At 39.0% G+C, this 27011-nt stretch overlaps 1 protein-coding gene across 6 annotated transcripts in view; it reads left to right on the top strand.

The window, feature by feature from the left end:
- The window catches only part of CTNND2 (catenin delta 2), a 1007180-nt gene that overhangs the window by 363735 nt on the left and 616434 nt on the right, over window positions 1-27011 (top strand). The window contains exon 1 of one of the 6 annotated variants that reach the window (XM_071207535.1): window positions 7309-7633. The exons of 4 other annotated variants lie outside the window; for them this stretch is intronic. The gene's annotated coding sequence lies outside the window, so the exon portion shown is untranslated. Of the gene's footprint in view, window positions 1-7308; window positions 7634-27011 lie in introns of those variants that run through there. One more of the 6 variants, XM_071207534.1, reaches the window with a different exon arrangement.

Raw genomic sequence — 27011 nt, 5'->3', positions numbered from 1 at the left:
TTGTAGGCTGGCTCTCTCCCTCCTTCTCTTCTCTCCCTCCCACTCTCCTTCCACACACTCCCAGCCCCATCATGAGACAAAGAAACGCAGTAGATACTGTTTGCCAGCATTTGAGAAGAAATGGGACAAATACATTATAGATCATAAACATTTTCTGAGCCACGATTTAAATAACATTATCAGTAGCTATTTACCCTAGTACATGATAAAAAAAATGATAGTTAAAAAATGTTGTTGAAGAAGAACAAAGAGCGCAGTAGAGACCTGGAATTCTAGGAGTGACCGTCTCACAGGGAGCTGGTATGTACGCATCTGTCGTGTCCCACTGTGATGCCAGGGTGCTAGCATCTAACTGTCCTCTCTAACGTCCCTTCCCAAAGCAAGTCTTGAAAGTTAGAGGAGCACAATTTCCAGGCTAAGTGTAAGAAAATGTGATAGTTCCCAAGGAGAAAATATCCCAAAGAGAATAATTACACTTATTATAATTTGATGTGTTGAAATGTGGTATTTTCCAGACTTCACTCCTGTTTGTTTCAGATGCACCCCTCTGATTTGCCTCAACAATAGAATTTTTTCGTTTACAATGATTTGTAGAAAAAAGTGTTATCATTTTGGTTGCTTCCATATTCACAAAGCAATATTTTTAAAGAAGCCTGTTTCGCTAGTGTCTTAGCCAAACACGTTGTGGAGAGAACTTAAAATGCTTAGTCATGTGCATTTTCTTCTTGGTATTCTTCACATGCCTCAGCGGAGGGCAATGACATAATACCTAATCCACCCAAAGACAAAGGGCCCACTCTGTTTTGACAGAGTATTATTCATGATCACCCCTTTATAAAAATGTTAAAGGAAAGAAAATAAAGACATGAGCTAATTATGGAAAAAAAAAAAAGAAATGCCACTCTTAACAGGAGGAGATTAAGATGAGGTATTCTTAGTAGTCAGATACATTGAGGTATTTCTAGGAAGGTAGTGTCTTAAATGTGTGCTTGAGATACGGAAAAGAGTAAAACCAGACACTTTAGATCTAGTAATAAACAGATAATGGTCCAACTTCTGCCGTAAGGGAACGCGCTTTTTAAATTAAAAAATTTGCATTTTGCCAAAGCCTGTGTGTGTGAGAAACAGAGAGAGACTGAGAGAACATGCTTTAAAAAATGAGAATGCTGCATTTGTTATCATTTATATTACTTGGAAATAGCAGATATTCATTGTAATCCTGGCGCACTGTGGCATTTTAGGAGACATTTGCAAGTATTCCTTACAGCAAATGTTTTTCTTTAAAGACTTCCAGTTAATTAATGCATTTAAACAGTCGTGGTTTCGGTTTAGTCTCTCTCAGTCGTTGCCACCGTGTTTTGGGTAACTGGTGAGTCCCGTCTTCAAGCTTTGTTTATGTCAGAAATATAAATTCCCATGAACTTCACGGATCAATCATTTAGAACCTCAGCAATGCCAAGAGGTTTGCCGAATACTGCCGAGATGGTCGAGCCCACCTCCTCTCTGAGAGACCAAGGGGTTTCGAATACAGGAAACCCGTTTTATTCCAGGGGAGACCAGTACCCCTGAAGTGGTCTGGGCGCCTTGAGCTGTCATTGCATGGACTTCCATTTGAGGCGCATAGTGAAGGAAAAGGCGTGCAACCTCCGCGCCAGCAAAGCTCCCACATGGTGTCTAGCACGCTTGTGCAAGTGATACGCAAAATGTAATTTATTAATGGGGTGTAGCGTAGCTTACACTCCTGGTTACAGGGTTCAAATGTATAAATATGAGCGAGTGGTTTATGACTTGCTTTTCGGCCATCAGCACTGAACTTCCTATTTTTTGTGTGTGTACAAAACCAGGCAAGAGTTCATGGAAGCAGCAGGCAGCGTGGGGCAGAAGAGAAGGGGTCCAGTTTTTCTGAGAAGCAGTATTGGTTATGACCGCCCCAGGCAAAATCCCAGCATTGTCTGTTCCACTTCCTTCCTCTTCCTTTCTCCTCCTCTTTCCCGTACGGCCTCCTGCAATCCATTTTAGCCACTGATGGCAGAGGAGGTAAACACTGGACTACAAATGAAAGACTAAGCTGGCCCTAAAAATATTACTCCTTTCAATGATTTAATTGCACATGCCTCTTGGTGCTGGAGCTTCACCATGCCCAGACGGAGGCACCGTCATTTGGCTGTCTGTCACTTGTAATTTATACCTTAGACCCTGTAATGATAATAAATGGAATTACATATCCTCAAAAAATTAAAAGCCAAAATTGCAGAAAAGAGTCAAGCCTTCCAATAGTCTTTAAAAGAGCAAGTTTTATGAAAATAAAATTAAAATATAATATTCGTATTAAACTTATTTGGACAACCTTACAAAGTCTGTCACTTATTTATAATGTTAAATCTTTGCTATATTAGTGTTACTCTTCCATCTTATTGTCAATGTTGCTAGACAGAAATTACCAGGGTTCCAAAATGCATTTTTCTTCTTTTTCTATGGACAAGAAATAGGATTATTTTTTCAAAAAGGCTACAGCATAGGAATTGCTTTAGAATTAAATAGCAAACCAATAGTTATTCCTTCCTTCTTTAGTTCTGCTTTTAATTTTGTAATATTTAAAATATCCTTTATTTTCTTTTAAAAATAAGACTGACAAAGGTATTGCCAGAAATTTCTAAAATTAAAATGGTGCGTTTAAAGAATGCAGCATATTTAGTAGGTAAATAATTTTTCTATTTCCATACATGTTTGTATATCTTCCAAAAGTCCAGGACTGAAAATAATTTTTAAAGTGTTGATGTACACACAGAGAAGTACATGCGTCATCAAGTACAGTTGCTCACTAGTGTGTGGGTCAGACTGTTTCATAAAATTGCATGTGGTCATAATTTGTTTTCATGGCTAAATGATATTTCATTATGGAAAGATACCATAATATATGCATTCTAGTTCCTGAACATTTCTGGTTTGGGGCTAATTTGAATAGTGCTGGTATGAGCATTATAGCTGATGTCTTCAGATGAGCTTTGCGCACATTCCCAAGAGTATAATACTAGAAGAATTTTGGGGACATATAATATGCATATACAGAGCTTTGGAAGAGATTGACAAATACCACCTTTATTTTATGATTTTTTTACTCAGGCACTCACAGGTTTTGAAACTTATTATTAGACCTAATGCTTCCCAATATTTGGTGTTTTATCTCTTATTATTCTGACCATTCTGATGGATATAGTGGATCCTGTGGGGCTTTGGATTTGCATATCCCTGGTAAGTAATGAAATTGATCACCTTTCCTTGTGTACATTGGCCCAATGGATATGCTGTTTTGTGCAGTGCCTTTTCAAGTATTTGACCTTTTTTTCTATTGGGTTGCCCATCATTTTCCTATTCTGCATTCAAGACCTTGGTTGAATATATATAGTATGAGTATTTTCTCCCAGGAATGCATGAATAGTGTCTTTGCAATTTTAATATAGCATCCTTAACTTAAATTTTTTTTTATGGTCAGCATTTCTTGTGTCTTGCTTAAGAATGGCATGTCTACTCCAAACTCATTAATATGTTCAATATTCTACTCTCAAAAAGCTTCATTGTTTAATTTTTCACATCTGTATCTGTATTCCAATCAGACTTGATTTTTGTACTTTTAAAGACGAGAGTCGGGCTATATACTTTTACCATACAGATATCCACATGAAAAGACAATCTTTCCCACCACACTGCAGGGTCATGTTTGTTATAAATTAGGTATGGATGTAGCTTTGTTTCTGGATGCCAGTCATTTCCACTGCTCTGTCGTCTATCAATACATGGATAGCACTCTGTCTTAATTACCGCAACTTTATAATGGGCCTTGTTATCGTCTAGTTTCAGTCATCCAGATTTGGTCTTTCCCTCAAGAATATGTGCTCTCCTACACCCTTTGCATTTCCATATGAATTTTAAAATTCACTATTCATTACCTCAGCCAGTCCTCAAAAAACATGCTGGGGTTTTGATAGGAATTGTGTTACTTCTATCATTTTATCTGGCATGACTGAAGTCTTTACAATATTAAATCTGCTAATCCATAAACATGGCATTTCTCTCAAATTACTTAGATTTAATTCAATTTCAATAGTGTTGTACAGTGTTTATTAAGGAGATTTTGCACCATTTTCATGGATTTATTCCTAGATATTTGAGATATTTTGATGATACTGTAATACTATTTTTGTTTTAATATCTTTATTGCTTGTTTTCATACACTGAACTTTTGTTTTTACAAATGTTAAATAGAAATGATAACAGGCATTTTATGTCATTTATATATAAGGGGGGATTTTTGATATTTAACTATGGTTATAATTTTTAGGTAGGCTTTTTTTGGTAGTTAATTTTATTAAATTGAGGAAATTCCCTTCTATTCCTAATTTGCAAGTTTTTTTAAAAACAGAAGAATGACAGTTGATTTTTATCCAAAAATATTTATGTCTCTTTAAGATTTAGTTTAGACTAAATTCATTATTCATTATTCATTATTATGAATATCCCACAATGTTGAATTTATTCTGCATTTTTCCTGGAAACACAAAAATGTACCAAAAATACAAATATTTGGGAGTGAAATTCCATTTATAGTAACACTAGTGATAGACTCAGCCAAAGTCCATTTATAAAGGAGGTATTAGGCAGAGTGCAAACATCTTTTTTCAGATATCATACAGTACACAGTTTTGATTTGAAAAACAGAAGAGATGGAAGGAAGGAAGGGAGGGAACGTCATTGTGACCGAGAGTCCTTCACTAAGTTCTGAAGGTACGAGGGGACATGGGCAAGCCAAAGAGCCCCATGGAGAGCTAGTTCCACTGAGGCAGAGGAACGTCAGAGGAGGGAACTGCACAGGAGCTGCATCAGTAGCTTCCCTCATCCTCAACCCTCATCCTCTCCCCAACCTGTTATTAATCAAATGACAGACAGGGATGAGGTGGCCATAATTCAAAAACAACTAATAAGCCAACAGGTTTGATGTCAGACAGTGAGCTGGCACTATCCAGAAAATTAAGAAATGAAGTCGGCAAGAGAAGAAAATTACCTATGATAACATACAAAATGCGGAGAATGTATAACTCCAGGGGAAAAAATACCCAAGTAATATAAAAGAAAGTTAGACCTCTTCTTTATAGCTTAAAGAAGTTTAACATCATGAAAAAATGAAATAAGAGTTGTTAAGGTGTGAAAAGCATGGAAGAAATGATAGCTGGAAAGATAATGGGAAACTGAAAAATAAATAAAGCCATTTTTGTAATTAAACCCCATTAGAAGCTTCGAGAGGCAGAACAGATAGCACAGAAAAAAGAGGAATAGTAAAAGAAAGTAAAATAGAATATAAAAGAAAAACGATGAAAAAGAAGGCAATAGATAGGAAAGAGAGAAAGCTGAGAGCTAACATGTGAGTCGTTGCTATTCTTTCAATATTCCTCAACTGAGTAATTTTCTTACAAGGAGGAAAATATCTGGCTTTTATTTTTAATTTAAATTTTCCTCTGCAGTGTTCATTGGTGGAAGGATTTCTTCTAGAATTAGGAGGGAGAAAAAGTGTGAGACAAAAACTGTATCACTGTTTAAGTGTGCCATGAGTAGCACAACTCTAGGGGGCACTATTTCAGATATGAGGTGAATTTGCCTCTGGAGGCACCACACACCTCCCACGGTAGGAGAATGAGCCCCCTGGATCTACATAATAGGCAACAGAGAACCTTCTTCCTGATGGGAAATACAGGCACCCACGAACACTTCTTGCAAAAATGTCTTCAAGACAACACAGGTTCAATTGAGACCTAAAGCGGGGTGATTGATAATTTTTTTAAAAATTTATTTATTTATTTTTAATTGCTCCCCCACTCCCCCAGATGATTCTCTTTGTTTGTCTGAACATTGTTTTCTCTCCTTCTCCAGGAGGCCCCAAAACCAAACCTGGGGACCTCCCACTTGAGAGGCAGTGCCCAACGACCTGAGCCATATCCACTCCCCGTGGCTGCAGCATCTGCTCGCCTGTGGCATCTGCTGGTTTTAGCCCCTGCTCCTTTTAGGCGCCTCCTCACTGCGGTGGGATGCAGTGTGCAGGAGTCTAGCTCTCGGTGCAGCAGGGTGCGGTGTCTATCTCCTGTCGTGGCCGGTGCAGGCATCTGCTCGTCTTCATTAAGAGGCAGTGGGGCTGAGCCTGGGACCTCCCACGTGGTAGGCAGATGCCCAACTGCTTGAGTCACATGCACTTCCAAAGGTGACTTATTTAGGACTAGAGAATCAATTACGCTAAGAGGAGAGTGGAAGAAGAACTACCCTTTCTTTACCTTATAAAGATATTTACTAATCCCACTTTTTAATAATGAGTGCATTATTTTATAATCACAACCTAATTATTAAAACTCACTTTGTTTTGTACTTATTTGAGATAAACCTAAATACAACCCTTTTCAAATGAAGACTGAAAGTGTTTCCTTTCAACATCATCAAATATGGCCCTATTAATATTTGGTTATTGTTTTAAAATTGGGGAAAAATTACATTTGCACATTTCATCTTATTAATATTCATAGCAACCTAATTACATCATTGCGAGATCTGTTTTAATGAACTTGCTGTAGCTTATCTGGGTATGAAATGGTGAACGGGGACCCTTTGGCTACAAAGTTCCACAAAAAAGTGTTTCAAATATTTTGCCGTTCATGAATTTAGAAGTCTTAGCTAAAATAGAATCAGGTAAAGGACTCAAAGGCTTTCTTTTAGGTATAATAATAGCTGGGTGGGGGCAGGGAATACATCAGTATAGAAAATTTAGCTTTAAAGTTGTTATCTGGCCAAGTTTTCTTTTCATGGGTCTTTGGAGTTGATTAGATTTGCCACCTTATACATCTTTTGAATTGCAATCTCATTTCCAAAAACTGATATAATTTAAATAAACTTGTGTTTGTTGAACAAGTATCCATCTTCGAAAGACAAACTGAGCCGGCTGTGAATATGAATTCTAAACACTCTTGAACTGATCTCTTGCCTTTGAATTCACCAAGGAAACAAAGTCTAGATTCAGTTTGCGAATCATTTTACCAGTGTCTGGGATTTTTTTTTTTTTAAACGCTGAGGTACAGATAGCTGAGGATCCGGATACAAATTCAGGGCAAAGGAGTAGAACGTTAGACAACTAGAATTTGCTAGGCAGGCTAGTGGGAGGGTCCTTTTGTGATGAAATGTTGCATAAATAATGTCGATGGGGGTCTAAATTCACCGTCGCCATGGAGACCTTTGTGCCTGGCTGAACTCTATTCTTTTCCCTTTTAAGACAGCAACCAGTAGGCTTGTGGCATCGCTGATGCATCTTGCTTTGCTTTCTCTTAAACTGCAGTGCAAGTGAAAGCAGAAATTAAACTATGATAATTCGGCGTCCTGACTTTTTTGAGGCTCTTCCTCCCATCCGTTCGTGATTTTTGAGCTCATCCGTGGGTCCTTTTAGCGGTGTGTGGGGAGGGAGGAGCAGGGTGGAAAGCCTGGCGCTGCCTGCCTGGGGAAGGAGGGAAAGTAAGCCTTCATCTTGTGACTAGTCCACTTGTTCGCCTAGACCACAGTGTTCAAGCATTTCAGGACCAATTTGTTTGCAAACGGTGCAGCAAAGGTAAAAGAGAAAAGTGAAAACTACAAGCTGTATTTCGTTTTAAAATGCTTTCGTTATTAATGTTGTTTGTGTGATGCTTTTAGCTAAAGTTTTAAAGCCGTGGGTTGAGAGTTATGTGTACAAAACACGGAAAAGAATTATGTCTGTCCTCCCCGTTCGCTTTACCAAGTGAATTAAGTGTTGAAATTGTCAAAGACAACAGAATTAAACAGAAGGCAGTTGTAAGGATCAAGAGTTGCCAGTTTTACGACCTCATCGTTGTAACCATTTAATAATTGTTTAATAATTGTTTTCAGTAAAACTCAGTGTGTGCTGTAGAGACATACTTTTAGGTTTTACGAAAGTTACGATTATTCATGATGAAATAGCCATTTATAATTCAGTTAAAAGAGTTGATATGAAAATTATGGGCCTTTTGATGCTTCAGTGTACAACTAAATTAATAATTCCACCCGGAAAGAAGTTTACTCAGAAAATAAAGGCATAAAAAGCACCCAACTAGTGTCAGTAAGGTAATTCTTAAAAATACAATATATTGGGCAGCTAACTTACATTGCATTCATTTTCTTATAGAAATTATTCGGTTCTCAAGGATCAGCTTTATGTGATAACTTAGAGTATAATAATTATATGTTTTGAACATTTAAGTGGTACAGAAGTGAATGGGCACACGTATCCCACAATTATAGAAAACCCTTATCATCCAAGTGTTTCTAGATTGCTTTTATTCAGATAACTCATTGAGAGAATTATTCCCCAAAGTTATGATGACTTTATAGATTTCACCTGTGCTGTCACTGGAGTTAAGAAAATATTTGTGATGTTCAACAGGTTAAGGAAAAAAATTGATTTCAGAAAGCTGGTGATTTAACAGGATAGTAATCTATTGATGTGAATTGCATATTAGATTGTTATATATTTGTAAGTTAGGTGTGCCTTGTACAATTGTGTTTTCAAATGGATATTAACTACCACAGAGAATGATGTTCAATTTAATTTTGAAAATCACAAGATACAATTTCTACATGATGTTTAGTTTTTGAAAGTTGAAAGACTTGATAATTCAGATACTCAATGTGAATAATGACCATGTTGAGATAAAGATGATTTATTTTTGTCAGAAACGTTGTCACATGTTTTAATATTTCTGCTGCCTTACCCATAGATGTGTTTTAATTTAAATATACTAAAAAAAGAAGGCCTGCGTAGACTATTGGGCATATCTTACTTAAGAGTTCATTTCAATTAAAAGTTAAAAGTTTATGTTAATTATATTAAGTCTAAGAAATAATTTCTTTTTTAAAGAATGAAAGTAAAACTATGGTGAAGATTGAGGATAATGTGTTAAGAAAAATTTGATATTTGGAAATGGTTTCCATATTGAACATTAATAATACTGCCTAAATATCAGGGTAAATGACTTCACTTTAGGAAGTGGGCATTCACACTTTTTGTAACCTCAACGTAATGTACTTAAAGAATTTTAAATCTTTAAACTGTTAGATACATTTGTATGTGACCCAAATAGAGTTAAGGAAGAAGTTTGCTGAATATAACTAGATTGTCCAATATCCCTCATCTCAGCATATAAATGTTTTAAATGGGAAGAAAAATAGAACTACTTTTAAGTTTTTTATTTAATCTAGGTATTTATATCATGTGGATATATCTGAAGACATTAACAGCTCCTTCAGAGGGCATCCTAAAGCTTAAGCAGAAAATCAAACAAAATGGCATTAAAAAAGAAAACACATTCTGAGACTGTCCAAAGGACTAGTTGCAAAATCCTTTGTGGGCTGTTTGGTCACAAATTTTATCTACACAATTAGGAAAAAGAAAAAAACCACAACACAGTTTCAGTTGTTTAAAAGAAAAAAAATATTGCCCCAGGCAGGTTCTAGGACTGGTCAGACTCTGCTGATTAAATTGTCAAGTTGGACAATTATATCTAAGAAGTGTGACCTTAAGTTCCAGTTGGGATGGTTTAGGAACAAAGATTTGTGTGAGGGTTTCTACAAGAACTTTAATTCTGACCATTAAAGCAGAGGTCTGCTTTAGAGCTCTTTTATAATCTGTGTATTTACCATACCTTATATTCATCAAATCTTTGTTGAGCCCCTCCTACAAGCTAGATATTGTATGAGGCGCTATGTACAAAAATGGAAAACAGCATTCCATAGTGCCCAATAACTTGAAAATCTGGTGGGGATACAGATGTGAGAGCTAGTAGCGGTGAGGCAGTGAAATAATTATCCTAATGGCGGGGTGACTTTGGAGCACATGAAAGTATTCTAGTTTATGCACTGCTTTGAAATATGTATTTGATCCTCCAAAACTATCTGAGGCAATGTATCATTAAGTAACATGCACAAAAGAGCCATTGATAAATGACTACATGGGTTATTTCCAGATCATAGCCAGAGCAACCCCATGAAAATGGGAATTCCATCATGTTCCAACACAAGAGCCAACAAGGTCTCCATCACTTTCTCCCTGCCTCCCCCGGGCTCCCCCACATCTCCTAAGAGTCTTCCTCTTGTTTCTTTGCTGCAGCCATATCACACTCCTCACCTCTCCCACAACAAGCATTTGCTACTCCCTTCTGCATGAATCACTCCCCCAGCCTCCCCTCCTGCCCCATCCCGATGGACACAGCTCACCCCCTCATGTCTTTCAGACTTTTGCTTAGCCTCTTCAGTAGGTTCTCCTTGGTGATCCTCCTGGAATCTCCCACCACTACCTTTTTTTCCTCCATTATTTGGAGGAACTCTCCATTTCTCTGTAATCTCCTTGTTTGTTTTGTTCACTGTTTTCTCCACTAGAATGTAAACTCTACGAGGGCAGAGATATTTGTGTGATTTGTTTATTGATACATTCCCTGTTATCTAGACCCATGCCCGGCATATTTCTTGAATGAACCAATGAGGATCCAACTACAGGTTTCCTGACACCAAAATACAGTGATATAGTTTTTTTCCAGATTAAAAAAAAAATAAAGTAGTGAGTATTTGAAGTTATCAGTTGCCATTCACTCTTCTTTTCTGTAGTGGGAGAGAAAATGGTATAATTACAGGCACCAGATTCATTACTGCATATGCATCAACATTCTTAGCCAAGTCTCCTGTACCTGAGTGGAATAGAGGTTAAGAATTTCTTCTCTGTGCCTTGCTCCTTCCCCTTTGCTACCCTCCAGCGTGGGAACTGGGCCAGTGACCTCAGCCTTTGGAGTCATCTGGTCTGTTTCCTCCACCATAAAAGGCATGGCCATTACTGTAACACCCAGTCTCTCCCCAAGGTTGTATGGTTCATCTGCACATATGCCGAAGTACTTTTGGAAGAACACGCGAAGAAGTACATGCCCTCGCTAAAACAGTTAACTCATGTATTTCTTCGTGTTTCTAACCTCTGTCAATACTGGAAGCAAAGCGATTCGGTGGCCTGGATTACTTACGTGATGTTCTTCAGTCACCAGCAGCTCTGGCTAAGTTCTACTCAAAGAGTCTTAAGGTCCTGTAAGTGATAGATCAGTACTATTTGTATCTATGTCTGTAGCTCATAGAATTTGGCCATATCCAACTCTGGCTCCTCTGGAAAGCATAATATTAGTGGGTGTATTTTTGTCATTTGTAGATCAAATAACCTGTCTCTATCCCAACCCAGTTCATCCTCCATGTGACAAGTTTAATTAAACTCAGTACATGTGGTTTTAAAAATCAACTCTGCAAGCTCTAGGAATTTAATAAACAGTGCATTCTGGCTGATCACATAGTGACCTTCTCCAGGGCATAACTACTTTTCGAAGATGCAGGAGTCACTTCCGATAGGAATAAAAGTATTGAATTAGCCTGTGGCTTCCAATAGTAAAAAAGGAATAATTTTTAAATGTTGGTCAAAACTCTCCTTATTTCAGTTTGAGGTAAATAGCTTACTGGTATGATTCTGCGTTTTGGAAGCTGCTGCTGATGTTTTGCAAGTATATGTAACATTTGAATACCTGTTCATACAACAAAAGTAACTCCAAATATGATTCTTTTACTATACAACCTCAACATTAACCATACTTCCTTCTTCTTGCATTTCATCTGCTTCAGTTCAAACCCTCATGCTCTTTTGAACCAAATCTGGTAGTTTTCAACAGCTTCTATAGAGCTTTGGCAAGAGATACTATATTCAGCGTTGAACTGTTACATGTATTTGAAATTTAGTTGTCAAGGTTGGGGATTAACTGCACTGCATTATCATAGAGAACTTCTGCCAAAAACTTGAAACCATAAATACAGAGGTGAAGATGAAAAAGGCTTAGAGAGGGAGGCTTTCAGATCGTATTGAGGCTGTCTCTATATACTACCAGGCCGGTATGTTTTTGGGCTGTTGGGCTTTTGGGCTGGAAGCTGGAATCTTAGCTGTGGATTGGACATTCGTTTGCAGGCTCTGGTACATTTTGGCTTATATTTAGGAAATGTTGGGTACACTTGTTAGTATGTAGAATTCACACTCACACTCTGAGTATGTAGAATTCAGAAGAAATATTCCATTTTTTTAAATTTTAAAATGTATAAATCTGACCCTGCCTTATATTCTGTTATTCTTATGAAATAATAATGTATATAAACCCATCCAGTGTCTTCCAGGTTATTTACTTGCAATATTTCTTCATATCTTCATAAGGACCCTTAGTATTAGATGGCACCCTTCTACTCTAGATGTAAAACTTGAAACTCTGAGTAATTATTCCATTACGTGATATTTCTGAGATCCTAGAAATAAATTAATACAAGATTTTGAACCCATGTCCACCTAACTGTGACACTCACCCTCCTTCAGCCTTCTGTCCATGGGTACTACTCAATGTCACCCATCTGGGTTAAGTTTTGACACGCCTTTGTAGATTTCTGCCTGTTCAGAAATTGTTACCCTCTCACCATTGCATATCCCTTCCTTTTTTTATCTTTATTATTATTCTCTAGCCAGGCCGTACTCCCCATTAATACAAAATGTTTGACTCATTAATCAGACTGTTTCTCTTTGGAATCCTGTAGGGGCCAGAGGTCAGGGATAGATCATGGAGTGTTATGGGAATTCCCATATCAGAAGCCACTGGGCACTTGCTGTAAAGGCAGCATCTGACTCAAAGTCTCCAAGGCTGGGATTGGCCATCTGCAGTTCTGATAGGTTCCTTCAAGGCTCCTAGACCAACTGGCATTTGAGAACCACCTATTCTGTTTTACAGATGTGGAAACTGGCAGTGAGGGAGGTGAAGGGGAGGTGGAGGGGCAGGAAAGAGACTAAAGATGGGCAGGCCATTTTGCAGAATAGTGCAGGTACCAGGTTCAAGGGGGTAAGAGCTTGGAAATGGGCATGTGGTTGGTCTCACTCTTCTCTTTCCCGGTCCACTCTCTGCCACCAACCTTTATTGGATGCCTGTGTTTGTGCAGGCAGACATAGAAAAAATGAGAGGGTACTGGGCAGACCAAAGACACTTACCGTAGGCATGTGATACAAGATGCTTAGAAAGCCAATAGCAGGCCTGCTGGTCAAGGCCTAAGCTCACAATGTCCTCTTCTTCCCTCTGTCCAGTTTGTCCTTCCCTCCTCAGTCTTCTAAGGTGCCGCCATCCTGTTGCCTGTTTTTGATGGTACAGAACACGCTTGTCATTTTCACCGTATACACTAAGTCAATGGAAGTGGAAGAGTTCTGAAGCATTTCCTAAGAACATTTTAAATTCAACAGCAGAGTATAGTTATTATTTCAAAGGTAGTATTTTTATTTTATTTTTCATTAAATTGTCTTTTTTTTTTTAAAGATACATAGGTCACAAAAATGTTCCATTATAAAATATAAGAGGTTCCCACATACCCCACACCCCACCCTCCCACGCCTCCCACATCAAGAATCTCTTTCATCATCGTGGCACGTTCATTGCATTTGGTGAATACATTTTGGAGCACTGCTGCACCGCATGGATTGTAGTTTCCATTGTAGTTTACACTCTCCCCCAGTCCCTTCAGTGGGTTATGGCAGAATATATAATGTCCAGCATCTATCTCTGCTATATCATCTAGGACAACTCCAAGTCCTGAAACTGCCCCCACATCACATCTCTTCTTCCCTCTCCCTGCCTTCAGCAACTACCGTGGCCACTTTCTCCACATCAGTGCTACAGTTTCTTCCATTGCTATCCACAATAGTTCTATTTGCCAGACACTGTTCTAAGAACTTGGGACGAAGAGATTGGCAAAGTCACTGCTTTCATGGACTGGGTAGTTTAGGGGGGACCAGAGGATAAATCCACAATGGTTACAATTACTCCCTCCACCCCCCCCAAAGAAGGGCACTGTGGGAGTCAGGGGTACTATAGCTACAGAGAGGCTGCGTCCATCCTAACAAGAGTGAACGAGGCTATCACTAGAGGTTTTCTATAAAAAAGTTTACGATTTACTCTCTTTTTAAAAAGGAAGCCTGGACAGCTTTCTTATCATCCATGTTTACAGGTAACCGTGACATTTTCAGGGAACTGTGAGAAAATCCATTTATACAATTCCTTAGTGTATTTAACCAGGTATGAAATAGTTCTTTAGCTGTGGTGTCAGTGGAAAGAATATGGTTTTGGAGGCCAGAGATCCAGTTTTATATGCTGGCCCCAGTATGCTCCAATTGCATGATTTTAAGCAAGTGTGTAAGTGCTTTGAATGAAGCATTCTCTCAGTAAGGATGGTGATCTTATTTATCATTGTGCTGCCGATACAACACGTTGTCCTGTATGAAGCATGTGACCTCTTGCATTGCTCTCTGTAGAAGAATGTTTTATTAGATCAAGATTAGGAGAGGATGCTCTTGTACTGTGAACCTTTATTTTTATGATACTGTTATTCATCTTAGGAAAAAATGTGATTTCTTTAACTTTTGAATGAAGAATTCTGAAGGAATTTAAAGACAGTAGATTGCTTGTCTAAGTTCACCAATAGTGGTGGGATTTCACTGTGTTTAACTCTGTCCTCAAAAATTGGTCAAAGGAAGGGCAGGGCAGATAGTTGTACTCCAGTTTTTCCTTTTTCTTGCCTTTTCTTTCTGTTCATTTTCTTCCTCCCCTCCCCCCCTCCTCGTTGTTTTTGTTTTTGTTACTGTTTTTGGTTTTTTGGGGTTTGGGGGGGTAATATTTTTTTTTAAGAAAGAGCATTGGAATGGAAGCAGGCCCATCTCTGGCACAGACTTGATTTCATTTCATTTTGTTTTTGCTGGTGTGTTCCAAAAGGGATTGAAAGCGGCTTAGTCAAGTCTCTTAATCCCTCTGCACCTCGGTGTCCCTCCCTGCAAATTAAAGGCTGCACCTGTATGATCCTTTCCAAATTAACAGTACTTGATTGTCCCTAGAGGGGCTTAGGCCCCCCTTAGCAGTGGCACAGTGCAGAGCAGCTAGGGTGGCATCTCCCTGGGTCCCCTGGACCCGCCAGTGGTTCTCCCATCCAGGGCTCTCCAGCCTTTTAAAATCCCACACCTTGATGAGAAAAAGTCTTTGGAGCAAGAACATCCATTAAATGCTCATTTATTTGCATGTGATATATTTGTACTACTGAACTAAAGTCTATATGTTAGGAACTGTAACTGAATGTAATTTTTAAGAGACAAGAATACTTCATTTAAACATAAGTTCTTACCTTCACTTCCCATGTCCAGTGGACTGTCTTGTGCCAGCCACTTCAGAGATGGCTCTCACCCCCAACTGAAAAATGTGTTGGTAAGTTAATCAAATTAAAAACCTGGGCTACCCGATGTGCTTACATTTGTGAAGTCTAGGCTTCTAAAGACCAGTATCTTGTGTGAAGACCCCAGGTCTGGATTGTAAGTGGAGGTGAGTTCAGATAAGAACATATAACAAGGGAAATGAGATCATTTTTTTAGCAAAAAGCATCATTGGCTGATAAGTATATCGTAACTACCAGTTTTTCTGCAGATAAGGTACTATTAATAATAAGGCAACTTCGAAATCACAGTGCACCCTAGTAAACTACTAGAAAACAACCCAAGGTATAATCTGATTTTTGTATATTGATCACACATATAAGGCATAGGTTTATATATCCCTTTGGAAACACTGTTTATTACGTCATTAGCAAGATGAAGAAGAGTATCTGGTGGAGAAGCATTGAGCTATGTACTTTCTTTTCAAAACTTTAATTGAAGAATTAGACCAAAGTCTTAAAAGGCAAGCTTATAGAATTTATAGATTATGCAAGACTAGGAAACTACCCATATTTTTTATATAGAGTTAGGTTTGAAGAGAAACAAAGAATGCTGGTGTAAGATAAAAACAAAAAGCAAAATATGTAGAATATGTGCCTTGCCTTGCCTGTAGGTTCAAAGGTATCAACTGCAGAGAGATGTAATGTATGGAAGTCTGGTTTGACAGCAGTTTAGGAAAAAAAGCCTGGTGGTTTAGTTGAATAAGTTTCACCTAAGACAACCATATGATAAGGTTCTCAAGAAAGTTAGTGTAATCATAGGTTACATTAGTTAAAGTTCCGTTTCCATACTACAAGACAATCAGTGCTTCTTAAGGACCTGCCACTTTTCTCTCCTTTCCTTGGAGGAGCCTGTGAAATGTCTGGGGCTATGATTTAAGACTGGGCATCCGTAAACAAGAGGGAAAAAGCAGCGAGGTGGCCAGAATGATGCAGCTCTAAAGACAATGCTGAGGCCTCTGAACTGCCCTTGTATAAATCATACAAGAGGTGATGTGGTTTTCAAATGTCGGGTGGTCTATTGTATCAGTGAAAAAGTCAGTTTAATGCTGTGATGTGTCATAAGACACAGTTAGACCTGGAGTCAAATCAGAAGCAATTATGGATGCTACAAGAAGGCTTACTATGTTTTTGATGTCAGAGCTCTCCTTTAATGGAATAGTTTACATCCGACTTTGAGCTGCTGTCCCTGGTAGCTTTCAGCCAGATTGGAGCTGCTGACTCTTTTAATTTAATTTATTTATTTATTCATTCATTCATTCATTTTTTTAAATATTACATTCAAAATATATGAGGTCCCCGTGTACCCCTCACCCCCTCACTCCACTACTCCCCCCATAGCAACATTCTCCTCCATCATCATGACACATTCATTGCATTTGGTGAATACATCTCTGAGCATCGCTGCATCTCATGGCCAATGGTCCACATCATAGCCCACACTCTCCCACGTTCCATCCAGTAGGCCATGGGAGGACCTACAATGTCCAGGAAATTGTCCCTGCATCACCACCCAGGACAACTCCAAGTCCCGAAAACACCTCCACATATCATCTCTTCCTCCCATTCCCCATACCCAGCAGCCACCATGGCTACTTTTTCCACACCAATGGCACATTTTCTTCGATTACTAACCACAATAGTTCATCAATAGAATATCAGTAAGTCCACTCTAATCCATATTCTATTCCTCCATCCTGTGGACCTTGGATTGGTTGTGTCCATTCCACATCTATCTCAAGAGGGGGCTTAGATTCCACATGGATGCTGGATGCAATCGTCCTGCTTTCAGTTGTAGGCACTCTTGTCTCTATGGTGTGATGGTTGACCTTCTTCAACTACATGTTAGCTGAGTGGGGTAAGTGCAATAAACCAGAGTGTAGGAGGAGCTGCTGACTCTTAAGAAGGTGATGAGTCAAATGATCTCGTAGATCATAAGACTTTTAGGGCCCTGTATCTAGAGTGATTAGAACCAGATGCATGTTGGATTTGTAAAAATCTAGAAAAACCATACTGATACCTGCAGCATTTATTTTTCTACATGCTAAGGTTCCTGGAGGTAAGGAGAGGGATGTGGATTGTTAAAACAATGCCCAAAAATTCATGTATATCTGCTTTTGAAGACAGACAACAAGGAACATTAGATTCTCCATATAAATATAAACTTATTCACCCTATATGTAAAAAACTTTTGGAAAATACCTTAAACTCTGTGTTGAGTGTTTCTCCTCTCATCAGGTAGATAACCATGGATAATCTATTCCTGTTTTCCCTCTGTAAAAGAATAATAATATCATCATTATCATCAACAGCATCATCATTTCAATCACTATCATTTTCTGAGTCCCTGAAGAGCCTGAGTCTTCACTACACCATGGGAAAGGAAGGAAGCCACTGATGTAAAAGAAGGTGGTATAATTTCATTAAAATATAAAGTTCTCCATTCTGATTTTTAGTAGATAGGACTTAGTCATTTGGCTTAACTGTATACAAGTTCTACAGTATTTATTAGGTATGCATGCCTGGTTGATGAGTTAATTTCTGGGCAGACTATTGCTTTTGCCACTTGAATAGAAAGTGAAAATTGTTTGGGGAGAATTTGTCTAATATGTACTAAACAGCTTCTGGAATCAGAAGCAGCTTGCTGCCCAACTCTGCAGCCAGGGAGGCTAGGGCTGCTCAGCTTGGTCCTCTCTATCAGGTAAAACAGCAGTTGATGGAAATTATAGAACTGAGTTTCAAGGGATACAAGGATCATTTGGCTGTTCCTAAAAAGGCTTAAACAAAATATTGGCTAAGCATAGACAGATGTTAAGGTTATACTGTGTACATGAATTCATGTGCTTGAATTCACTTTAATGGAGTTGAGCTTATGGTGGAGGATCTTGCAGGCTCATTATAACTAAGTTGTTATGGGCTGCTAATTTGCTAGAAGCTGCTGTCTCATGAGCTACCCCAACTGCCTTGATGGGTCTCCTGGTAGTTAATATGGATTAAATGTGAATCTTTTATTTTTTCCCCTGTGGTCTCCCATAATGATATTAGCTTGTCTACAGTGTGACAAATTTGGTGTGCCAGGAGCATCTGGTATACTATTCTTTATGACTGAAAATAAGCCTGGAAACTTGATAATGCACATCCATTAAGGGACATGTGAATTTGGGGAGATGTGGAAGGATGATGACTGTGGAAGCAATTTATTGGCCACAGTTCATTTTGCTCCAATGTGTATAATCTATTTCAGCAGTGGTACATTTGTCAGTGCTACATTTCTATAAGTCCTTGTTTATGATCAGGAAGTGAATATGCATGTATCATTTGTTAGACTGTATTCACTTCATTCCCGGTAGCAGAATTTCAAAACGGAAAACTAAAAATAAAGCAAAAGCGACTAGAACCTGCACAACTTGACTATAGGTTAAATGCAGGCTTTTCAGCTGCTCCGAGAAGGGATCACTCTGAAATGTTCATGTCATAAAGCTGCTTTAGTAAAGAGGGTACTTTTTAAAATGCATGAACAGTATTACAAGAAATGAGCACTAGAATCAGATCCTGTTGTCCCATTTGGATTTACACAGGTTAATATAAGGATGCTCCTATTTTTTATAGGTTGCTGCTTAAGCAATGGAGAAATAATATTTCACAGATGAAACCAAACGTTGTTGACAGGCATACTGCATACCTTCCATAGAACAGGAAGGAACGCTGGGGCTTGCCTGTCACTATGTTATGGTTCCTGCTGCACCATTAAGTGAGTGATCTTAAGTTACTCACTCAGCCTCTCTGATTGCTTGTTCTCTCATCTTGACACAAATAGATTGTTTCCTGTCCTAACTTCATCACTGGGTCATTGTGAAGATAAAATAATTAGAGGAACAACACAGCTGTTCTTATACAAATAGTGAAACTATTAACACCATTATACTATTATGTTAGAGTGCAATTTTTATAATAGCACCCTGTTACCTGACGTAAGCCCTATGGTAGTCACAGCTCCCCCAGTCAACAGTAGATATCCTAGTGGCAATTAAAAACAGCTCTGGAGACAACGAGGAACAGGAGCTCTGAAAGATATGTAAAGAATCACCAGACAGAAATGTCAATAACATGAACAAAGCAAAAGAGAAATGAGGCTATTTCTTCGGTTGTAAAAGCCAGTAGCTCTCTCTGTCTGCAGCTCCAGAGGACTTTACTCTGTCCATCTATTTAGAAAAGAACTCTACAGTTGACAGGGACATTCAAGGTCAGGCAAGCTAAGAGCCCTGCAGTGTGGTATCCTTGCAAATCGGTATAGTATTCAGGCTTACATTCCTTACCCTCAGATGTCTACAAAAAAGGTTAAATTTTATTAACTCTTTTCTTTTCAATGCAATGAATGTGTTCGATAAAATCTCCATTGGTTCCTTATTTGGAGTATAGGATTAGGCTGAATAAGGGAACTCAGAATCTTTTTTTTTTTTTTTTAAATAATAATAACCTTCTTTTTAGTTCAAAACTTCCAAAGGAATGCCTGAACTTCAATCTGGCCCTACTCTCCTCCAATCAAACTGAGCTGCTTATGACACCCCCAAACACAAACACATTCCATACTTGCTGATTCTGTGCCTTCACTCATCTTTTTCCTTCCATCTAACATGCTCTTCCTTCCACTATTCCTACAGTCATATTGTAAGCCTTCTCATCCTTCATTAGATGGCTGTCCTTGACTTCTTCCTTCTCCTCCACTTTCCATCTTCCCCAACTGGAACTATTTGAAATTCATATGTTTGTCTTAACTCATAGTTTGGCTCTTACTTTATATTATAGTTAATGATGTGTGCCTTTTAACTCTTTAATTAGATTTGCAAGTGTCAACAGGATCCATTTCTGAATTCACTTTCCATTCAGATCTTCCCTACCTGTACTCCTCAGCACCTTTCAGGATGCTTTGCACACAAACATCTGTTGCCCTACGTTATTTTATTCATTCATTCCACAAATGTTTTGCTACCTACTATGTGTTAGACCCTCGGGGTTTAGATAACCAAGTAGCATCATCTTTTGCTTTGGACTAAAACATAAAAGGAATAATCACTCTAAAAAATGAAACGTGGTTTGCTGCCAGGCAAGTAAGCATAAATGGTTCAAAACACACAGATGTCCTGGTAGGGAGAAGGTAGTATTTCTTTTACCTTTCACTTAAGTGCCAGATAAATCTGGTATGGTTATACCACAAATCTCACCTTACTGTTGGGGGCAAATTTTGATTTCCAGAGATTAAAACGAATTTTTTGAGAATTGTGAAGCCACCAAAGAGATTTGAGGCATTTCCTACTTCTGAAATGCTGACAGCTGCTCAGCTTTCAAATAGCTACCCATGGAATGCATTAGGGAATTTTATCTTAGGAAGATGGTGAGTCATGGGAAAATGGATTATTCTGCCTTGCACTTGATGTAGTGTAAAAATATCAATACAGTCAATTTTAAGATTGTGTTTATTAAAAAAGTCTGGATTTTACAGTTTGGCAAGAGAATGCTGGGGGCCAGGTACCTAGCAATCTTGATGTTTATGTCATAGTTTGAGCAGTGTTCTTCCTTACTCCAGGGAGAGTTAAGTACATTTCTTTAATGACCAAGCAAAGGAAGAATATCTTTGAATCCAGGAGTGCCCGGATTGTAATTTGCACATGGATCCATGAAGCAGTAGTAAATTTCAGATGGAGAGGGAATGAGAGAAGTGAATTTTAGTTAGTTGCTTTAGGTTACATCTTTAATTTCAAAATAATAGTATTAAATTAACTTTCAGAAATATATGTTTTTGTGTGAATGAAAGAAAAAATATGAACAGAGAAGCCTGATGGTGTTTGCTGAATACACTCAACTCCTAAAACTTCTATCAAGGTTTATGAGAAATAGCTCATGCTGCTCGTGGTGAGGAATATTTCCTTTAATGAGAGAAAATAGTGAGCCATTGGAAGGGTAAATGTTAAGGTCTATTACTTTTTATCCTTAGTAAATGAGGATCCACTGAAAAGTTTTAATCAGATAAGTAGCCACCACACTTGTTATTTTTAATGATAATTCTTGGCTATGTTTTGGAGAGTAGATTAAAAGTAAGCATGGCCTGAGGCAGAGACCCTAGTTAGGGTCCTGAGCTCAGGTTTCTGGGCAAGAGATACTGATGTCTAGAATTAGAGTGTTGTTTAGCAGAGGAAGTGGGCAGATTAGAGGTGAGGAATTCTTGGTATTTAGCAATGATTTGCCTGTGTCTGGAAAGGACAAAGCCCAGGATAATGCACATGTTTCAGCCTATGTAACTTGGGTAAACGGTGATGCCATTTTCTGAGATAGGGAACAAATGGTTGGGAGCACATTTGCAGGTTCAGTGCTATTATTTGTGTTGAACATGAACTTCTGGGTGTTTCAGCATAGTTATTTGTGGGCAGTTGAATACACACCAAGAGTTGGTCATTGAAATTGGGAGAACGGAGGATATTATTCAGAGAGAAGATGTAAAATAATACAAATAGAAAAGAAACCTGAGGATATGTTGGTTTAAGAGAGGAAGAGACACCCACAGAGGAGAAAGAGAGGGGCAACCAGAGAGTTAGGTAGGCAAGCAGGAGAGGGGTATCTTGGAAACCAGAAGAAGAGGTGGTTTACGGAAGGAAGGTGAAATCAACAGAGCAAAGTGCTAGCAGTAGGTCAGGTTATCTACCCATAGTTTGGTGATGGAAAGCATATATAATTATTTCACTGAGATGAATATTTAGCTATTTAAAGCTCAACAAAGAAAATTGAGAGAGAAAGAATTAGCATTGTTCTTTTGTCACTCAAATATTTGTTTTGAATAGGTTTATTCCTAAAGAAGTTTAGGTTTTCAGAAGACATATAGAAGGAGGGTGTGAAAGAGAGAGGATGAGAGAAATTCACTGGAAAAGGATCATACATTATTTGTGCTGGAAGAATTAGAAAATAATTTAATCTCATCTTCTACATTTCCTCAAGATACATTTAATGATTTTCCTCCACATATCTACACTATTGCACACTTTCTCATATTGATCCAAAATATAGCCCCCTTGAAAATTATTTTTTGAGGTCATACATTAAGTCTTCCATCCATTTGTTCATCATTTTTTGACTACACTCTATGTTAGCTTAGATGAAGGTAATTATGCAACACGTGGCCCCACTGCCAAGCTGTATACATACAGTTTTGTAGAGAAGGCAGGTGTGCAATTAGGTGAATACCAAAAAGTGGTGTTGGTGTAGAGCCATGAGAGTGGGTCATTTTTTTCTGGTTGTAGGGAGTGAAGGAGAGGTCAAAAAAGTACTCACAGACAGATAGTGAATAGATGAGATGAGGCTGAGATTCATTATCTTACCATTTAACATAAGGGCATTTTCCCTGGACTCAAGGAGAAGGGAATGGTGAAAAGGGGAAAGGATAGGGAAGAGGAAATGGATGCTCATAGCAAAGGGTGCATGGTGAGCACATACAAAGCCCATTTGGGGGACTGCAAGCCATTGATCATGGCTGAGGTGAGGCTTCTGGTACTTTCTCTTCTACCCGTTATATAATGGAAGGCTGTTTTCTCCCCTACAGGATAAATATACTCAAGGGCATTGGAACAGGATTCTTCCCCATCCTCATTGCCCACTTTGGGGATATCTGTACTTAGTAGTGCCCCCTTTAAATGTTAAAGACCATTTATTAGGGGTAAGTATTTCAATTGTTTCATAAACTGGCAGAGTACAATGAGAATAATTCTTCCTATGGTTGGAGATTTTAATTGCCGTATTTTATTTCTAGGCTGGTGGGGAAAACTAAGATATAAAAGAGCATGACATAAACCCTAGTCATTCCACATTAAGGAAATTTGTGCTAAGAGTTTGACTGTATTATAACTGGCTCTATGACCTTCCTTGTAAATTGTGATGAATAAATAGTTTTAGATTTTTGAGGTAGGGAAGTTCTGAGCATTGGATTTGAATTGGTTCCAGCCCCAGCTGATTTTTAGGGAAGTTACTTAATATCTTTAATCCTGACATATGTATCCAATGGAGACAATAAAATGGCAGCCTTATTGGGTCAATGCAAGTAAGAACACTTATCAGAATAATACATGGTAAATACTTAAAATATTGACAGTTGTTACCTACGTGTTGCTGTTGTCATAAGTAGAATAGTCCCTCCCAAGCAGGTATGTGCATAAGAATCATGAGTAGAAATTTTTCAAAATATACATGCTGGAGTCCCATTACCTGTAAAAAAAATCTAGGGTTGATCATGAAGTAGTTCATAGGCATCAACTGCTTTGGTTTTCTGGCTGATGAAACAAATACCATGCAATGAGTCAGCTTAAACAATAGTAATTATTGGCTCCCACTTTTGAGGCTAAAAGAAGTCCAGAATTGAGGCATAAACAAGGTGTTTTCTCCCAGAAGACTATGGCGTTCTGGAGCTGGCTAATGTGATCCTTGGCCCATGGCTTTTCCGTCATACAGCAGTGCACATGGCAGCCTCTCCTGGCTTCTTTCTTGTACTTTCACTCTGCTTCTAAAGGACTCCAGTAACCCAGATTAAAGACCATTCTGATTCAGTAGAGCAACACCTTAACTGAACTAACATCTTGAAGAGATCATTTTTACAAAGGGGCCACACCAACCAGAATGCAGACCATGCCCAAGAACATGTTCAAACTAGGGTAAACAATTCAGTCCTTTATACCAATAGAGTAGTATCATTAAATATTTAATCAAACACATTGGATTTTCACATCATAAACCCAAAAGGGGTGCTGAGGCAAAGTGCCAGAAATCTGCTGGCTTTTATAAAGGGTATTTATTTGGGATTGGAAGCTTATAGTTACAAGGCCCTAAAAAGTCCAACTCCAAGTTACTTCCTTACCAAACTCAGTTGCCACGCGTTGAAGCAAGATGGCGGGTTATGTCTGCAGAGTTCAGCCTTCCTCTTCCTCTTAAGGCTGTGGGCCCAGCTTCTTCCGATCTTAGCTGTAGGCTCGAGGGCTCGTTTATTTCCAGGCTCAGATGCTCTGGTCTCTTCCCGAGGTCAACTGTAGACTATGAGGCTTATCTCTCTTCCCCTGGCCCACAGGATCAAAGTTCATTCCTCTTCTGTGTATGTGGTGCTCTCTCTGTTTCTTGGTGTGTATCTTATTCTGTATATCTTTGAGTGACTCCATTTGTATAGGCCACCAAGAAGGCAGGGACTCAAACTGAGTCACCCTAATGACAAGGTCAAATCAAAGCCCTAATCTTGAATTAATAAAGTAAAAGTGAAACTTCTGAATTTAATACAGTCAAAGGGGTATCACACCCGGAGGAACAGACCAGTTTACAAACATAATCAGCATCTCTTTTTGCAATTTATAAGTATCAAACTGCTGTAACTACCACATCACAGGAACTGTGGCCTTCCTTATTTCATGGAGTCCTGCCATCTAGATGAATGACAGAAACTGGCAAATGTGCTTTATTTGGATATCATATAGGCATTTGGCAAGATAAAATGGTAGTAGAGCGAAGCATATGGGATCTTGCAGGTTGGTCAGCAAGAGGCATTTTGTTTTATTTTTATTTTGTTGAAACTGCTCTGGAAAGTTTCCAAGGATTCTGCTTCAGGGTACTGATTTCTGCCATCTGCTGTCTTGGTTGGTGACCCAAGATGACACCGAGGCTGTTTAAAACATTATTCTGTCAGTTTTGTAAACTTTCCCAGGCAGCTCTTTGTAGTCGTTTTGACTCATCAATGAAGTCTACACAGCATTACGGTTGACATTGATTTGCTCCGTTGCATCTTGACATCGTGGCTTGTTCTTCTCAGATTTGTTGGACACTAGGCTGCTGGCTTCCTATTATTACCCTGTCATTTGCACCACCTTCCCTTCAGATTTGGCTTTGCAAAGTGCCTCTGCAGGGTAGAATTAGCATTGCCAGGAGATTGTAGCTGTGAAGTCAAATGGGAACTAAGTGTGAAATGGGAATTGAAAGGAATGTGAGGGAAGATCACCCAGAATTACTTGATCATACAAATCCTTGGGTGCAGACAGGAGAGGCTCCAGGGAGCAAAAGGGCGTCCACACAATGAAACCCTAGTTTGGGTGAGAGGATTATGAAAAGGAGCAGGGAGTGTCCCAAGTCTTTCAGCCCTGCCCCCTAAGCCTGACTCCCTTCCTTTTCCCAGTGAGAGATTCCCTCAGTTTCCCCGTTTCCCCCCAGGGAAGATTTAGAGGCCCAGGACTGACCCCTTCAGCCCTAGGGCAAAAGATATATATATAAATAAAATAATAAATCTTTAATATATATATATTTATCCCCCTCCCCCCCGTGGCTTGCTTGCTGTCTGCTCTTTGTGTCTGTTTGCTGCGCGTTCTTCTGTGTCTGCTTGTCTCCCTTTGTTGCGTCATCTTGCTGCGCCAGCTCTCCGCGGGAGCTCAGCTCTATGTGGGCACCAGCCAGCCTGCCTGGGACGTGAACCGAGGGCCGTGTGGTGGATGGGAGCCCAATCGATTGAGCCACAGTCACTTCCCGGGCAAACTATATTTTATCTAAAGTCATCTACTGGATTTCATCTTCCCTGTGGAGTCTCAAGTCACAGGACAGAACCGCCACCATCCTGGACCCTGACCTTCTGTGAGGTAGAAAAACATCTGAGGACAAAGTTTAGGCAGCAATGATGACCGCCTTGCACTTTCTAATAAAGTGTCTCCCAAAGACTTGAGCAGCCGTTTACTTCAGACCTGCAAGCACGGTCCCTCTGTCAGGCTCCCTGAACTCACTGAATCCTAGAGCCAGAAGAGGAAAAGCAGTGATGTTTCCATGCCTGCATCTTACACATAGCTAGCTGCAGTGGATCGGCATTGGTGCTTTAAAGAACCAGGTTTCTTCTGCAGCCAGGATGGCCAGGACAAGAGAGGAGAAAGATAGGGGAGATGTAGAGAGCCTCTGGAGCCTCTGGAGCAGAGTGGACAATTTTGTGAGACTCCAGCAGGAGACAGCAGTGATTAATATCACTAGTCAATCCTAGGCAGGTAGAAAGGAACACACAAGGTGGACCAGGGATGTATAGCAGGTAGACGGTTCATCTGGCAGGCAAAGCAACCATCAAGTCAAGCCAAGAGCTGGCAAAGAAAGGTGTAGGGAGCCAGGAAATCAGTGCCCAGGAAGGTAAAGCCTGACTAATACAAGTTAAAGAAAAAACAGTAGCAATAAGAAAAAATGAAAACAAGAAGGAGAAAATAATAATTTTCCCATAAATTGTCTAGAACGGAAAGACAAGAATATGTAGACTGAACGGTCCCACTAAATGCCCAGAAGAATGCTTGAAAAGAGGTTTACATCAAGACACATTACCATAAATTAAAAACACTAAGGACAATGAGAATAGAATACATATTTTCTGGGCAAAGTAAAAGTGGATTTCATTTAAAATTTAAAAAAAATAAAAACAAATGTTTTTTCGCTGCTCATCAGCAACATTGGGCGGTAGAAGATAATGAAGCGATTCTCAAAATACTGGGAAAATTATTTCCAACCTGAAACTCTCTACCTCTGTTCTCAGCCACACTATTAGCTTTGAGAGTAGAATAGAAACATATCAGATGTGCCACTTGTCGGAAAATTGCCTCCCATTC

Source organism: Dasypus novemcinctus, chromosome 2, assembly GCF_030445035.2.
Source record: "Dasypus novemcinctus isolate mDasNov1 chromosome 2, mDasNov1.1.hap2, whole genome shotgun sequence".
Lineage (NCBI taxonomy): Eukaryota > Metazoa > Chordata > Mammalia > Cingulata > Dasypodidae > Dasypus > Dasypus novemcinctus.
The sequence above is the reverse complement of the archived record's forward strand: the minus strand, read 5'-3'. Positions and strand labels throughout refer to the sequence as shown.